Source organism: Lygodium microphyllum, chromosome 24 (genome assembly GCF_053477565.2).
Source record: "Lygodium microphyllum isolate KBCC chromosome 24, Lygodium_microphyllum_v1.1.10, whole genome shotgun sequence".
In the NCBI taxonomy this organism is placed as follows: domain Eukaryota; kingdom Viridiplantae; phylum Streptophyta; class Polypodiopsida; order Schizaeales; family Lygodiaceae; genus Lygodium; species Lygodium microphyllum.
Window position 1 is genome coordinate 91743652 of NC_141158.1, and position 17347 is coordinate 91760998.

The 17347-nt window shown below is 42.3% G+C and overlaps 1 pseudogene; it reads right to left on the reverse strand.

Annotated features, from left to right (window-relative positions):
* Positions 1 to 17347, reverse strand: part of LOC148015361 (uncharacterized) — a 77044-nt pseudogene that overhangs the window by 23331 nt on the left and 36366 nt on the right.

The window sequence follows — 17347 nt, forward strand, 5'->3', positions numbered from 1 at the left end:
GGCAAGGGCATTCGTAAGTCTGAGTGACATAACTAGGAATTCAAAGTGCCCATATCTTGTGTTGAAGGCTGTCTTTGGGATATCTTCTTCCTTGATCCTTATTTGATAGTAACCCGACCTGAGATCAATCTTGGAGAAGATCTTTGCACCCTGAAGACGATCAAGAAGCTCATCTATTTTGGGAATAGGGTACTTGTTCTTAACCATTGATTGATTCAATCCACGGTAATCAATACACAGTCGAAGTGTTCCATCTTTCTTTTTCTGGAACAATACTAGAGCTCCCCATGGTGAACTGCTAGGCCGGATGTAGCCCTGATCTAGTAGTTGCTTGAGTTGTTCCTTCAGCTCAATTGCTTCTGGTATGGACATTCTATAAGGTCTCTTTGCAACTGGCGCAGCTCCTGGTACTAACTTAATCTCATGATCCACTTCTCTTTGAGGCGGGAGTTCTGTCAACTCTTCAGGGAATACGTCTGCATATTCCTTTAGCCAAGAAGGTCCTTCACTAGACTCTTGCTTTTGATCTAACTTGATGAGCTTAATTAAGTAGACGGGTAATCCTTTTCTAACTCCTTTTATGATCCGAGATGCTTTGGCCAATTGAATTTTTGGCACTCCAGCCTCACCTTGAGTTGTGACTATTTCCCTTTCAAAGTTTCGAAAGGAAACTTGACCCTTTCCACAATGAATGTGGGCATCATTAGGCTTAAGCCAATCCATTCCGAGTAGACACTCATGGATACCTAAATTCATGACTCTAAATTTGACTGAAGTCTTCTTTCTTCCCAGAAAGAATTCCACCTTAGCAGTTTGCCTGGTACAAGTAACCTCACGACCATTTGCCAATTCCACAAGCAAGATAGGTGCTTCTACTGTGGCTATTCCTAATCTTTTTGCACATGCTGGTGAGATAAAGGAATGTGTACTGCCAGAGTCAATCAAGGTCTTGAAACTTTTACCTTGATAGTCCGACGGTGTCTGAATCATTGAGAATTGGCGATTCGGCCCTTTCTTGTGTAGAGTGGCATGGACTGTCGCCCTTTCAAACTTTGCTTCCATGGTTGGATCTTCTTCTACTTCTTCTTCTTCTTCTTCTTCTTCTTTGCACATTCGCCTATTGGCAACACATATGGTTCTTCCTCTGCCTCGAGTAGCGGCTCCTTGACCACGGCCCGTTTCTTGGTAAGGTGCTTGGCGATGTCCTCCTCCAAGTTTGGGACATTGTCTCTTGAAGTGACCAGACTCAATGCAGTGGAAACAACGGATGTTTCAACCATTGCTTTGAGTAGGAACAAAGTTGTTGACATTGTTAGTCCTTGCTTTCTTTATGTGTCCCTGATTATGACCTTGAACTCTCTTCATTTGAGGTCTAAATGCTCCTCTGTTCGGGTCATTATAAGACCAAGTTTTGCTATCCCTTGGTCTAGACTGCACCTCCTAAATTATAGGCATAGCTCAAATGAGTGCGTTGTCGAAGGGTTTTCGAAAGCAAAGTCGCGACCGCAGAGGACTTTAATTAATTTTAGGATAGTTGGTCAATAGTGACGGCCTCCACAAAGGATCATATTTGCATTCCAACAACTCTTCAGAAGAATCACATAGTTTTTGAGAATTTTGAACTCAATCTTCATGTCCAGAAGAACACTTGTATTGAGTCCTTCAAATGTAATAGACATGCCCTTAACCTTCTCTGTAGTCTCCTGTGGTAGAACTCTATTCAAGCAACTGAATGCATAAGTCAGGGTGTAAACTAGTTTGCCAATTTGAAATCTTCTGTCAGATTCTCTTTCTCTCTCTCTGTTTCTGTCTATTTGTGCTGCCAATACAAACAGTACCAGGAATTCTTTATATGGGTAAAATATGTGGATGTATGGAGGTTGATCAGGCCACTCTTGGTGTCAAGGAACGATGGGTACAGTTTGAATCAATTCTTATACCTGGGTGTCATTGCGTGGACTGGTGTTTTAGGAGCTATGTTGTTGGAACCTTATCCATGCTAACTAATCCACGCAAACAGATTCAAGCCTATGTATTCGATGTTGTGATGACTACTATTCCAAAGATGAATCTGGATGATGTATTTGAGCAGAAGAATGAAGTGGCAAAAATCTGTAGCTGATGAGCTTGAGAAAGCTTTGTACAACTATGGTTTTGAAATAGTTCAGACATTGATTGTTGACATTATTCCGGATGAGATGATGAGATCATTAAGCAAACAATGAGTGAGATCAATGCAGCTTCGAAAATCCTCCTTTTAGCACTCTCCCTTGCATAGTGATCAAAACAGAATTGTCAGTGAGCACATCGTTGCAATCCTTCTCTTAGATACATTGAATTGAGTAGCATGTGTAGTTGCTGTTGTCAAACATCAGAGCTATACTCTTGTCACAACGTGAGGCAAAGACAGGAGTCAACATATGCTGCTGCAAGGTATCTCAATTTGAAGAAGATGATGATACAGGATGCCTACAACAATGATGACGGTGAAGAAGTTTGAGCAGCGTATGTCACAGTCGGTTTGCTATTCAGATGAGCTTCAGCATGTACTGATCAAATAAAGCTCTGATTTTGCCACAGGAGATACCTTTCCTTCTTATTAATTCATGAACGTGGATGTTGATCCACCCTGACAATAGGAATACTGACTTGAATATGGAAAAGATCATGCACTAAGCTGCCAAACTATTGCTGCCCAAGTTATTATTCGTCTCTCGAGATATATGGATATGTGACATTGCACAGAGTTTTGAATTGAGACTTCTTTTCTCAGTCTGCTGGCAACCTTCTTTTGCTTGTGATATAGTCCGCTGATCCCTCACGATGTTCTTCTGTATGCTCCCAGATGGGCCTGTCAAAATTGCGATGGAGAAGTCTGATGGACTGATGTCTGGTGAACAGGATGTCTGAGCGTCGCTGTGTTAGTCCGTGTGGCATCTCTTCGTCAAACGACCCCAGCACTGTTGACGGCCCTCTTCTCCTCCTCTATCATAGCGGTAGTTTTTCCCTCAATCAAGATTGCCTTCCCCCCCCCCCCCAATCTTCATGTCCTGAATTTCCCTTTGAAGTTGCTGAGATTTTCCTCCCATCAATCGTCTTCAATTTCCCCTCTTTTTGCCTCCGTAGCTCTATTTCCTAGTTACAGAGATCCGCCCTATTTGTGATTCCCCTTTTTCAAATTAAACCACATTCCAAGCTACATGGGAAAGGTCATCATCGTTATTCTGGCAGCAAAGATACGATTCCTGACTCGGAAAATCTATGTCATCGCATGATTCATGCATTCGACATGATGAAGCAAAAGATCACTACAGAATTATAAGGTGGCCTTTCAAAAGTAAGCAAGGTAAAGAGCTCTTCCTCTGTGCAGGTCGACTCTTCGATTCCCTATTCCTCTCTCGTGCCAGGCAAATTTTGCGAGCCCCTTTCCCCTGCGTGTCGACTCCTTTTTCTCCCGAATTCTGCGCCCCCCATCTCTTCAATTGCAGAGCGTTTGTTTTGAGCGTTTGTTTTTCCTCCCAAATTAGCGTCCGTATTATCCTCCTTCTCTCCCTCCAAAACACTTTTCAAAAACAAAAGCTTCTCTTTTTCCCCCAAAAAGCACGGCTCCTTTTCCCTTTCAGCATCCGAGTATATATTAGATATACAGACATAAGCCACTGGATTCTTCTTATTCAATTGCAATGCATGTTCGAAGGCCTGCCTTCCGAGTTCCACATTGCCCCATTTCTGACAAGCACCCAAAACAGTAAGCCACAACACAAGGTTAGCTGAATATGGCATCTTCTTTATAACTGCTACTGCCTCGCCTAATAGGCCCAGTTGACCTGTGTGACTGCATGCTTTAAGCACACTACTGAATGTTATCAAGTTTGGTTTTATGCCTTGTGCCCTCATTTTGTCGAATATATAAAATACATCTTCAGCCTTTCCAAGTTGTGCATATCCTGTGATTAGGACATTCCATGTGCCTAGATCTCGATAAGGAAGCATATCAAACACTGCTTGTGCCTCTGCCAGCCACATTTAGCATACATATCAACTAATGCAATGCCCACATCCACATTTGTCTTCAATAGCCCTATCCTATCAATCTCAGCATGTATTTCTTGGCCCTTGTTTATAGCTCCAGCCATGCCACAAGCTTTTAAGGTGCAGACAAGTGTGATACTATCCAAAAAGATATCCTCCTCATGCATTTGTTTGAATAATTGTAATGTCTTGTCTCCTTGATCCTGTTCAACATAGACTGAAAGCAACCCTTCATACTCGCTACTATACTCATACGCAGAGAATAAATGTAATCACAACAACTAAGTGTGCATAAAGTATTAAATCGCACACACAACTTTCGGGTGGTTTTCACATCTCGAATGCGCAGCAATACGACATCCACCCCCTCTAATCCTGCGCATCCTCTGGATGGGCCAACTACCCATGATCATTATCATCAAGATCCACAAACAAATCAATCTCTTCGTTATGCATTTCCGGTAGATCAACAAGATTTTCAGCCATATCATCTGTCTCTTCCATTGGAGTTTCTTGTCGTTGCTCTTCTCTTGAAAATTCCTCCAATGCATAATCCTCATCATCTCTTCTCTTGAAAATCTTGATTCTTTTTCCAGCAATAGGCACTCTAAGCACTGTCCCATCCAATTCAGTCAGCTCATATGTTGCATTATCAAAAACATGTCTGACTATGTATGGCCCAAACCATCTTTTCACCATCTTCCGAAGTGCAGTATGCTGATTTTCAAGGCTGCTATCAAAGACCAATACCCAATCTCCCTCTTCTATTGCTCTAGGCCGCAAGCGATGCCTGCTATCAAACCTGTCCTTGTTCCTTAGTCTAGCAACCTTCAACCTGTCAATAGCTAGCTGAATATCCTCAGGTCTCCTCTCCAACTGTCGAATCCGAAGAGCTAAGGGCTCTTCTCTCGACAAATCCTCCTGCCAAGGTAAAACTGACCAAGTCAAAGCACAAGTCTCAATCGGCATAACAGGTTTCTGACCATACATCAACTCTGCAGGCATATATCCTGTGGTAACACTATGAGTCGTACGATCAGCCCATAAAGCAAATGGTAGAAGTCTCGGCCATTCTCCAATCCGTCCTCTGCATGCTTTGGCTAATGCTTTCACTATCGGCGGATGCCTTCTTTCACTCTTTCCATTTCCCTCTGGATTGTATGCTGTGGTTAGAGCCAATTTGATTCCTAGCTGAGAGAAAAACTCCCTAGCCTCATCTGCATCCAATTCACCACGATCCGCAGTGATCTTACCCACACAACCATACCTGCAGAAAATTTCCTCCAATAAGAACTTACACACTACACTAGTGGTCTTCGTTCTCAAAGATCTGCCCTCAACATGATTAGAAAGATCCTCTCTAGCCAAAACAATGTATCTCATCTGCCATAGACCCATAGGCATGGTAACCAAATCAACTACCCACTTATAATGAATGCATAGCGGATAGGTCGGATGAAGCTCATCTCTATGACGCACTACTGAATACATCTGGCAGTCTCTGCAAGTCTCAACAAAGTGAGAAACATCTCTGTACATGCCTTTCCACCAATATTTCTCCCTGATTTTCTCATAAGTAGCCCATACTCCTCTATGACCAGCCCAAGGACTCTCATGAAACTCCCTCATCACCTGTAACTGTGTCTCTCTATCACAGACAACCCGCAAAGGTAATCCGCCTCTTTTCTTCGGATGCTTCCAAAGAAATCCATCCTTGAGAAAATAACCATAGGCTTTCCTTCTGATCTTCTTGAACTCTTCATCTGTCCATTCATCTCTTTTGCTTAGTGTACTAAGGTACCTGCCAATCTGCAACCAATCTCCAACATAAAGTTCTTCTGTAAAAGCCATAATATCAAAGACATGACAAACATGATCAACCATAGTGGCTGAAATTTCTGCATCATCCTCTTCTGCAAGTAGAGTCTCCTCATCATCATACCTGGCTCTAGACAACATATCTGCCACTGGATTATCCTTCCCTGCTATGTGTTTAAATTCCGGATTTAATGACTTGATGTATGCAATCCATCTCAACATGGCTATATCCGGAGTAGAGCAACTCGTGATCATACCAATCAATGGCAAGCAATCTGTCTCTACCACACCTGAAGCTCCAATAAAGTACTCCTTATCACATTTGAGAGCCGTGATAATCCCCAATAACTCCCTCTTGATTTGCGGATATCTCCTCTGTCTCTCGTTTAGGACTTTTGCCCCAAACCGAATAGCATACCTATTTCCATCTGCATCATCTTGACCCACAGCCCAACGTATGCCAATTGGACTAGTGTCAACTGTCAATACAATAGGCCTATCACAATTATAATCCGCTTTCTTGAGAGTAGGAGCATTCTGCAATAACTTCTTCAATTTTCGCATGGCTCTAGTGTGGCTCTCATCCCAATAGAATTTTTTCCCCTTTCGAAGCAGCTGATACAAACAATCTACAATGTGTGCAAAATGAGGTATCCAAATCATATAAAACACACAAGCACCAATGAATCTCCGTACCTCAGAAGTGGTAGAAAAATACTCTGCAATCTTGCCTATAGCATTCACCTTATCAGGTGAGGGTTTCCTGCCATAATATCCACACATATGCCCAACAATGACAACCTCATTCACTCCAAAAACAGATTTTTGCCCTGAAAGTGTCAAGTTCACTTCTTCTAACCTGGCCAAAATCTTCTCACATGCTGAAATATGATCAGCCACAAAGTATCTGCATCCCTGCTCATTTAGGCTCTCATTCTTCTCTTCTTCTGCACACCCCTTAATGGGCACATCATCCAAGAAAGGCATAGTAAGCTGAGGTATGTAATCACGAAGGACCTTATGCATGGCATTCATCATATGCGCAACAGAATTAGTGGCACCTTGAGGCAAGGTACACATCCTCACAAGCCCAATAGGAGTTCTCATGGTGGTTATGTCCCTGCTTTCCAAAGCTAGCTGAAACTGATCATAACCTGAATACAAATCACCCAAAGAATAGATGGCACGTCCAGCAAATGCCTCTGCAAACTCATCCACAACTGGACCTATACCAACATTCCTGATAGTAACTCTGTTCACTGGCTGCATGTCCTGAATAAATCGAAGAGTACCATTCTTCTTTGGAACTGTAAACCACCTGTTTGAGTACGGTGCAGATGAAGGCTCAAGGATTCCCATCCTGATTTTCTCATTCAATAAATCAATCAGCTTTGGCAAGTGTGCTTTAGGCACTGGAATAGGTCGGAGATTCCATGGAATATGAGGAATAGTAAAAATAACCATAGGAGCAACAATATCAGGATTCACACTTCCAATCTCATGTGGGACAAAAGCAAATCCCCTTCCATGACGCTCAAGCATCTCCTGAAAGCATTGCTTCTCTATGGGTAACAAGAAATCACCATTTCCAATTTTCAATTCAGCAAGTGTCTCTGCTGAAAATTTATGACCAATATGCTCCGGATTCCTCAAAATTTGCTGTTTAGCAGCCCTCTCTATTTGCTGATCACTGTCAGGTGGAAGCGGTACAGCAACCGGCTTCACCTTCTTATCCACAGTTTTGTATTTCGTGTCAACCCTGGCTTCATTATGCTCTTCTGCATTACATAAACCTTGCTGTAAATCAGTAATTCTGCACTCCAATGGCTGAATATTCTCAGCCCTCTGCTCTATGGACTGCATAGGAACAGCCCCAAACTCTGAATGCTGAAATATTTCAGCAATAAACTCTGTTGGCTGAAAATTTTCAGCCCTCTGTCTCTCTGAAAGCTGATCATAACCAGCTGGAAACTCTGTTTGCTGAATTTCTTCAGCACTCAATACTCTTTGCTGAGTTACCTCAGCCTCTGACTCAATCTGTGACACAAAATCTGCAATTTCATGAAACATGTCCAGGGACTGCACTAATACATTACCATGACAATTCAGCATATCAGTTTTCAGCATATCTCCCATCTCTGCCATCGTATCTGCACAAATCACACTGTCATACATTCCATCTATGTGCTCATCATCCTTCAAAATTCCTGCATTTTTCAAATTTTTCTCCTTCCTGCATATATACTGCCTGGCAGCTCTAGGCAACCTAGAAGTCTTCTGATAACTCATTGAACTGTTTGCTGAAATCCCAACATAACCAGAGGAGAAAACACTGCTGCTGCCATGAGGCGAGAACTCCAATCTCCTCTCCTCTGTACCACCGTCGTCTCGCGAAACGGCGGTACCTAATGAAAACCCGAATCCCTCACAGTGGGCAAGGGTGCATCTCTGAGAGTATCCCTGTTTCTAACATGGTTCACACATACAGTCATAAACTGAACTGCTCTCATACCATCTTTACTGCGAATCCGTGCATAAGCAGATCCATCATCCATAACCTTTGTCTCCATGCGCATCTCTGTAATGAATGGCTGACCAAGAATTATGGGATAAGAGCATGAATCATGCACAAAGAAATGAAAATCCTCCTCTACATCACCAATAGAAACCCTGACACTAGGGCAAGCAGCATATAAATCACCTGCAGTGTTATTGGCGGCTCTCATACGCCACCCATGCTCTACATCCATAGGCCATCTGTTACTCTCAAAAACTCCATGTACTATGAGATTAATCTCTGAACCATGATCAACCAATGCAACATAAGGCACATGTTTCTCACCAACCTTTACCATCGTCTCTGTAGTTTCCCTAGCCCAATGGCTCCGCGAAAAGTGACTACGCGGTATCAAAACAGGCTCATCAATTTCAGCATAATGCATAGGCTGAACCCTCTTCTCTACCTGCGGCAAAACAGAAGCATTATCAACCATAACCTCATCATCATCCTCATCCAACTCTCCAATCAAAACTCCCTGTGTATCAGTGGTAGACAATGCATCTCTTTTCCTCTTCAGGACCTCCTGAAACTGATCCTGAAACTCTCTTTTTGAGATGCCCAAAATCTCAGAAATAGTGAAAGTCACCTCACTGCCAAGTATCTTATCATTAAAGATTTTCTTCATGTCTATAGATGTCTCAATATCGGACATCAATCTGAATCCTGGCTGCTTTCTCTCTCTAGGCTCTTGCCTCTTTTCTCTCTTTTGAGCATCCTCCATCTGTCGATCTGGCCCTGATCTTGAAGACGGTCCTGCAGTAGGTGGGGAAACAAACTCACCCCCTCTAGTCTTCTTAGCTGCACTTGGATTTTCTTCATCCCTCTTACGTTTCTCCTCAACAAATACATCTGCACCATGAGATTTAGCCAAATAAGCATAAATAGAATACCTGTCAACAGGTGAATCCCAACCTGTCTCTGATCTGATGCTAGAGCCTGCACTAGTCAAAACAGTTTGCTGAATTTTCCCCTTGTTTGCAGTCTCCATAGCATAAGTCCATAGTGCGGACTGAGTCTCTGATCCCTTCTCAATCTGTACTCCATATGCAGAAGCATCACCTCTAGCTATCACATAAGAAGTACGCGCAGTCATGTCCTCCACTAACTTCTTCATTCCACCTTTACCAAAGTTGGTAGCAAGTGGAGCTCCCGTCTCAGTCAACCAAATCTTACCATCTTGCCCCCAATATACCAAATTCTGCCTCCTTGCATCCTGGAAAGAGTCACAATCCCTGCAATGCTGATGCTCCGTACTATCACACCAAATACATCTCCGATCTCTCCTAGGAGCACTAGGAGCACTCCTAGGTGCAGTAGGAGCACTGGAAGAAGTAGTAGGCACAGTCGAAGCAAACTGCTCCTTCAACTTACCCACCAACTCCGCTTTGACTGACTCAAGTGTCAAATCTGTGATACCTTTGATTATGTCATCAAGGGAAGTAGGCACCGATGGAGCGGATGGTTTTGGAGCAGAAGGTGTAGGCATCGGTCGTGGAACAGGAGGAATAGGTGGAGTAGAAACAGTAGGCACTGGCATAGGCCAAGAAACTGGCTGAGGAGGAGAAGAAATAACAGGGATTGAAGTAGGCATAGGAGCAGATGATGATGTAGGTGTCATGGAACCATTCTGTAGGCGAGTCTTCCATATCCTCCTCTTGGTCAAAGTCAAAACTGCATCCTGAGCATCCTGCCAATCAGTTTTAAGACCCATAGGCTTCGTGCGATCTTCAAGAAGCTCACCCAATTCTTCTTGAAGAGCAGGATCTGCAGCTTGCAAGAAAAGCTCAACTTTTTCAACATCCAATGCTCTTTGTTCAATAGCATCAAGCTGACTATACCTCTCTTCGAATTCTCGAATCAACTCCGAAGCAGCAAGACCCTTGTTTGGCATGTAGACCCACTCTCAGAATGACCGCCGAGTAGCCATACCAAAGTCCTCAAGGAAGTATTCTTCTTTTAGAGCCTTCTTAAAATCTTGCCAATGTGTATTTTGAATAAAAAGATCAGTCACTTTTGTCCTCAAAGCAGGTGTGACAAGACGAAGGAAGTACTTACTCATAAGTCCAGCAGGAACTCCAAAAAATCCCATCTTGATCTCATATGTCTTCAAATATGCTGAAACATTACACCCGTCAAATAGCTTCTTCTCACTCTCAACTGCTTCAATAGCCTTAGTCGCACTGTTTGCATTCTCCTGCTCCGAATAGAGTTGCCTTTGTTGAGACAACTGCTGTTGATGCAATTGTTGTTGCTGCTGCATATACATTCGTGTTTGCTGATTTTGGAGCTGCATATACATGGACATATTCTACAAAATCTGTTTTAGATCCTCCGTTGAAGTACTTGACGCAGCAGTCATAGATGGAGCTGAAGTAGACGCAGCTGGAGTTGAAGAAGAAGCTGAAATAGAGGCTAAAGTGTCTCCCATCCTGAAATTTCTGCGACGCTTTCACGTCGGGTTCACCAAAGATGTCGAAGGGTTTTCGAAAGCAAAGTCGCGACCGCAGAGGACTTTAAATAATTTCAGGATAGTTGGTCAATAGTGACGGGCTCCACAAAGGATCATATTTGCATTCCAACAACTCTTCAGAAGAATCACATAGTTTTTGAGAATTTTGAACTCAATCTTCATGTCCAGAAGAACACTTGTATTCAGTCCTTCAAATGTAATAGACATGCCCTTAACCTTCTCTGTAGTCTCCTATGGTAGAACTCTATTCAAGCAACTGAATGCATAAGTCAGGGTGTAAACTAGTTTGCCAATTTGAAATCTTCTGTCAGATTCTCTTTCTCTCTCTCTGTTTCTGTCTATTTGTGCTGCCAATACAAACAGTACCAGGAATTCTTTATATGGGTAAAATATGTGGATGTATGGAGGTTGATCAGGCCACTCTTGGTGTCAAGGAACGATGGGTACAGTTTGAATCAATTCTTAAACCTGGGTGTCATTGCGTGGACTGGTGTTTTAGGAGCTATGTTGTTGGAACCTTATCCATGCTAACTAATCCACGCAAACAGATTCAAGCCTATGTATTCGATGTTGTGATGACTACTATTCCAAAGATGAATCTGGATGATGTATTTGAGCAGAAGAATGAAGTGGCAAAAATCTGTAGCTGATGAGCTTGAGAAAGCTTTGTACAACTATGGTTTTGAAATAGTTCAGACATTGATTGTTGACATTATTCCGGATGAGATGATGAGATCATTAAGCAAACAATGAGTGAGATCAATGCAGCTTCGAAAATCCTCCTTTTAGCACTCTCCCTTGCATAGTGATCAAAACAGAATTGTCAGTGAGCACATCGTTGCAATCCTTCTCTTAGATACATTGAATTGAGTAGCATGTGTAGTTGTTGTTGTCAAACATCAGAGCTATACTCTTGTCACAACGTGAGGCAAAGACAGGAGTCAACATATGCTGCTGCAAGGTATCTCAATTTGAAGAAGATGATGATACAGGATGCCTACAACAATGATGACGGTGAAGAAGTTTGAGCAGCGTATGTCACAGTCGGTTTGCTATTCAGATGAGCTTCAGCATGTACTGATCAAATAAAGCTCTGATTTTGCCACAGGAGATACCTTTCCTTCTTATTAATTCATGAACGTGGATGTTGATCCACCCTGACAATAGGAATACTGACTTGAATATGGAAAAGATCATGCACTAAGCTGCCAAACTATTGCTGCCCAAGTTATTATTCGTCTCTCGAGATATATGGATATGTGGCATTGCACAGAGTTTTGAATTGAGACTTCTTTTCTCAGTCTGCTGGCAACCTTCTTTTGCTTGTGATATAGTCTGCTGATCCCTCACGATGTTCTTCTGTATGCTCCCGGATGGGCCTGTCAAAATTGCGATGGAGAAGTCTGATGGACTGATGTCTGGTGAACAGGATGTCTGAGCGTCGCTGTGTTAGTCCGTGTGGCATCTCTTCGTCAAACGACCCCAGCACTGTTGACGGCCCTCTTCTCCTCCTCTATCATAGCAGTAGTTTTTCCCTCAATCAAGATTGCCTTCCCCCCCCCCTAATCTTCATGTCCTGAATTTCCCTTTGAAGTTGCTGAGATTTTCCTCCCATCAATCGTCTTCAATTTCCCCTCTTTTTGCCTCCGTAGCTCTATTTCCTAGTTACAGAGATCCGCCCTGTTTGTGATTCCCCTTTTTCAAATTAAACCACATTCCAAGCTACATGGGAAAGGTCATCATCGTTATTCTGGCAGCAAAGATACGATTCCTGACTCGGAAAATCTATGTCATCGCATGATTCATGCATTCGACATGATGAAGCAAAAGATCACTACAGAATTATAACGTGGCCTTTCAAAAGTAAGCAAGGTAAAGAGCTCTTCCTCTGTGCAGGTCGACTCTTCGATTCCCTATTCCTCTCTCGTGCCAGGCAAATTTTGCGAGCCCCTTTCCCCTGCGTGTCGACTCCTTTTTCTCCCGAATTCTGCACCCCCCATCTCTTCAATTGTAGAGCGTTTGTTTTGAGTGTTTGTTTTTCCTCCCAAATTAGCGTCCGTATTATCCTCCTTCTCTCCCTCCAAAACACTTTTCAAAAACAAAAGCTTCTCTTTTTCCCCCAAAAAGCACGGGTCCTTTTCCCTTTCAGCATCCGAGTATATATTAGATATACAGACATAAGCCACTGGATTCTTCTTATTCAATTGCAATGCATGTTCGAAGGCCTGCCTTCCGAGTTCCACATTGCCCCATTTCTGACAAGCACCCAAAACAGTAAGCCACAACACAAGGTTAGCTGAATATGGCATCTTCTTTATAACTGCTACTGCCTTGCCTAATAGGCCCAGTTGACCTGTGTGATTGCATGCTTTAAGCACACTACTGAATGTTATCAAGTTTGGTTTTATGCCTTGTGCCCTCATTTTGTCGAATATATAAAATGCATCTTTAGCCTTTCCAAGTTGTGCATATCCTGTGATTAGGACATTCCATGTGCCTAGATCTCGATAAGGAAGCATATCAAACACTGCTTGTGCCTCTACCAGCCACATTTAGCATACATATCAACTAATGCAATGCCCACATCCACATTTGTCTTCAATAGCCCTATCCTATCAATCTCAGCATGTATTTCTTGGCCCTTGTTTATAGCTCTAGCCATGCCACAAGCTTTTAAGGTGCAGACAAGTGTGATACTATCCAAAAAGATATCCTCCTCATGCATTTGTTTGAATAATTGTAATGTCTTGTCTCCTTGATCCTGTTCAACATAGACTGAAAGCAACCCTTCATACTCGCTACTATACTCATACGCAGAGAATAAATGTAATCACAACAACTAAGTGTGCATAAAGTATTAAATCGCACACACAACTTTCGGGTGGTTTTCACATCTCGAATGCACAGCAATACGACAGCGTCCTGAAGATCTGATGGACGCATAGATTTGAGACAGGTGTTTACTGATGGATTTAAACCATCACAAAATTTGGACACCTGCTATGTCATGTCCATCTGTGGCGCATACTTAAGAAGTGAGACAAATTTAGAATAGTAGGTGTCAAGAGTGAGTCCCAACTGTTTTAGCTTGTAGAACTCATTCATTTTCTGCGTGCAATATGCAGGTGGTAGGTATCTTCCTTGCACGGCTTCCTTCAGCTTCTCCCAGGTAACGGATCCTTTTGCGATACCTTGATCCCTGCACCATTGCGTCCACCAAAGCCTGGCTTTGCCGATGAACTTCAGCTTGGCGAGAATAGCTTGATTGGCGGGTGCAGTACCGGGTGCAGTATCGGCTGCTTCGAAGTAATCCTCCATGGATTCAATCCAAATTTTAGCATCATCTTGGATGGACCTGCCTCTCCCGTCAAACTCGGGCGGCTTGATCTGCTTGAGAAGAAACTTCTTCTCCTGGATTACAGCAGTACTTGATGTAGGAGGCGAACTAGGAACCTGTACCTGGGGTTGTGCCTGGATAAAGGTGTCTTAATGTTATTACACGATAATCGTTATTGATTTATATTATATTTTTAATTCCGATATCACCCAAGCAATCTAACCACTTAACTTTTTATCAATTCTCATGCACAATCAGACATTGATAAAAAGAAGTCTTATTTATGTTTATATGGGCATAGTCCTTTCAGAATACAACATTTCTTGCGATGATAAGCCAAATGTTACATTTAGTTTGGGGAGGATAACGTCGTATTACATTTATCTACAAGAACTGTATAATAGTATGGTTTTGGGTCATGGATCTTCAAGAATCGGTAAGTCATTGGATGTTCAGGGTATCATTTCCTTTGGAACCCATTCTTCTCCTGGCGCCGCAACACTTTAATTCTATCGATAGGGATCACATGGGTTACTTTCTCATATACATATGAGTTCATCTCAACCCTTCGACCTCGAATATGTAAAGTTGAGTTTACGTGAGCTTCCACAAAAATGAATAGCTTCACGACTTTCAGGTCTTCCAACCACTTGATCCCCTTTAGGTTGGTTTGTAGATAAGCAAACTGATGGGCGGCTATATAGTAGATTCCTGAGGCACCCGTTCATCTTTGTTCCATATACAAAGGTGATGGATTATAGATTTGCTCCAGGATGTTCATCATCTCAACCCTTTGTTGATAATGCGGAGAATGCATTGCAGTCATAAACATGATTCGAAATACTAAGAACTTGCTCCACGCTTTGTAATTCTGCAAGACAGCATTGAAGGTAAGGAAATGTTTGGAACATCAACATTTGCTTTACTTCTTCCTATTAAGATTTCATAAAAACAATTCCATTGTTGGTTGGCTCTAATACCAACTGTAACGTGTCCACTTGTATCTTCAGGACACGTCTTAGCAGTCCATCGGAAAGGGTGTCTAGAAAGCTTCGCCCGGCACTCCCATGGAATGTTATAGGATTTGCGATCTAGGGCTTTCCGTGTCTGCCATGTAGCGGAAGTATTTCGGCCATTCCCACTTAGGATCGACCTGAATTAGGGTTTTTCTTATTGGTCATTTCCTAACGGCAACTAGCGTCGGACCCAAGTAAACTATTTTACGCAGAAACACAGGTCCGAAGCGGATTCACGCTGCACTTGGTTCAAGGAGAATGGGAAACGAGAGGGATGCAAGGCTCAACCTCTTTGCCCTAAGGCATAGTCCCATTCCGTTCCCCTAAAACAACGTAAATCGGGATCAATCATAACTCTAGGTCAACGCTTTTGTTGTTCGTGTTCTTTGACGATCTTCCTGCTCTGTCCATCATGATTTGAGAAAAGTTCCTGGCCAACTGGGACCACCCATCCATAGGACGGACCTAACACATTAGTTGGACATGTATCAATCAGCTTCTTTAATTAGCCCATTAGGCACTGGTTCTTTTACAAAATCATATCACTTGACATAGAAAAACAAAGTCAAACAAGTTCCTTATTCTTAAGTTATCATATTTATCTTTGAAATACAAAAAGTCCAGCCCGTAGGCTTATCCACAATCCACCCGAAGGCTATCTTGCAATTCACAAGGATCACTAATCCAAGTTTCCACCCGTAGACTAGTATGCGGGCCTCGAGATCCAATCCCGAGTCACATTAGCCTCTTGTGCAAGGCCCGAAAGGTGAGAGATTTACAGCCAGACCCCCCTGGCACCCAAGCATCCTTCTACTCCAAGTAGCGCTTAACGGAGAGACCTCTCACGAGGGGTTCAGTCCACTTTCCTGGCACGGTTAACAACCCCCTTGGTTAGGGTCAGGTAGGCACTCGGGGGTAACTGAAGCTGCCTCTCCCTTCAGGCCTTCAACCTGAAGTATTAGATATCCATTTATCTTTTAATTCATTGATCAAACAAAGCCAAACAGTGCTCTTAAATCTTTAACAAGCACAAAAATATCCATTGGTCGTTTTTGTTGGCAAACTGCTAAGGAATGAATCCTTCCTTTTGAATGTGTCCAGCACTCGATCCGGGATGACTTGCGACTTGGAAAGATCCCCTATATTCTGGGTTAGGGCATACCCTATTAACCCAACTTGGTCAATACCTTAAGTTCATATGTTATACCAATTTATTGGTTTGTCCTTTGATCCAAGCAATTATCTTTACTCAAGAAAGATACTAAATTAGGATGATTACTCATCTTCTTGCAAGATAACTTGCGTAAGGACTTGCCAACCTCATTGCGAGAATTTGGCCATTCCCTTGTGATTCAATCACAAGATCATAGGACTCCACACTTGCTGCGCAAGTGTCACATCGAACTATGAGACTTATTCTACTCACTAAACGGAGTCACGAAACAATCTGTTCCTCATTACGTTAGGCTGACGTCGTTAGTCCTAGAGTTCCAAGTTCCATCTCGTAAGATTCTTAGGGACAAACCCTAGTTCACTTTTCAATTACATTTCATTGTCCCTACATTTCGGTGAAAGTGGGCAAGTATTTAGGGTATAGGATTTCAGTTTTAGCAATACGTAATGATTAGGTTACGCATTAATTCCTAGTGAATTTCATGAAATTTAACTCATTCTAAATGACTACTCCGGGATTTAGGTGTTTAGGTTTGTGCCAATTTGTTTATCTCTTGGAGATAGTTACATTAACATTTCGTTATCACATGACTCGTTGTCTATGCTAAATTGATTTTTCAACCTTAACTTATCGATTAAGGTCAGGCATAGGTTAGGATAATTCCAACTAAACTTCCTATAACTTTGCGAACAAAATTCATGCTAAACAAGTAACATTTTTCTTGATAATTTATGCAGTTGACAAATGATAATTTCCTAGAGTTATGCATTGTAAGAATCATTTCATGCCTTGCACTTTCCATGATGATTCCTTGCGAAGAGGATATGGGTCAGTAGTGTGATATGCAGTTTATACTTCTAGGCTTAAATGAAGTATACTATTTTAATGGACATTAATCTAATTTTTAATTCATTTGAATGTATAAAGCTATTTGTTAGAA